The sequence below is a fragment of the Charadrius vociferus genome, unplaced genomic scaffold (assembly GCF_000708025.1).
Source record: "Charadrius vociferus isolate BGI_N301 unplaced genomic scaffold, ASM70802v2 scaffold373, whole genome shotgun sequence".
NCBI lineage: Eukaryota > Metazoa > Chordata > Aves > Charadriiformes > Charadriidae > Charadrius > Charadrius vociferus.
In genome coordinates, this window is record NW_009647681.1 from 427,865 (window position 1) to 428,618 (window position 754).

Here is a 754-nt window from a genome sequence, read left to right on the forward strand (position 1 = left end):
GGCTTTGTGCCACAGGAGGGTGATGTCCGGCTGTGGCAGGGCCCATCGGCTCCATCACCCTCCTGCTCCTCACCGGCCTTTCATGTGCACGGAGAGCAGCAACCGTCGGCCCTGGAAGCCACAAGCCACCACAGCCCAGCTGGGGCCAGGCAACCCCCAGCCCCGCACGAGGAAAAAGGGCTCAGTTCACCCCTTGCTCACCTGCCCATGGCTCTCACTCGGGGCCAGGCACAGGAACAAAGCAGCGATGCCAGCCAGCATCATTAGACTTCGTTAAGGTGACGAGCTTTCACTTCTCTGCTGTCCCAGGCTGGCTCTGTTCCGCCTGCTGGAGCCCAATTAGTGTCACATCCAGGAGGCAGCTCCCGCGATGAGGCGGAGGTGGGCAGACGCCCTCGGCACAGCTCTGCCCAGGAGCCGGCAGCGGGGCTGAGACCGGGCACAGCTCAGAGCAGGGCTGGCCCAGGGGAGCCCGGCCCGCAGCGCCCCTGTGCATGGGACCCTCAGGGCTGGGGGCACAGAACAGGGTGAAGATCCCCCCTGCTCCAAGCCTGAGCCCTCCCGCAGCAGGAGGGGACACAGCATCCCCCTCACTCCCCCCCCAAGCAGGACACCAGGCTCTGTGCTTGTTCCACTGTTTAATATTTTTAAAGGTCACAGATATTCCAGTTCTTTGATCCCTCGGGGCCACCACGCACAGGGGTGCACAGGGCAGAGGGGCTGGTGCCTGCAGCCCCCGCGCGCAGGGCGGTGC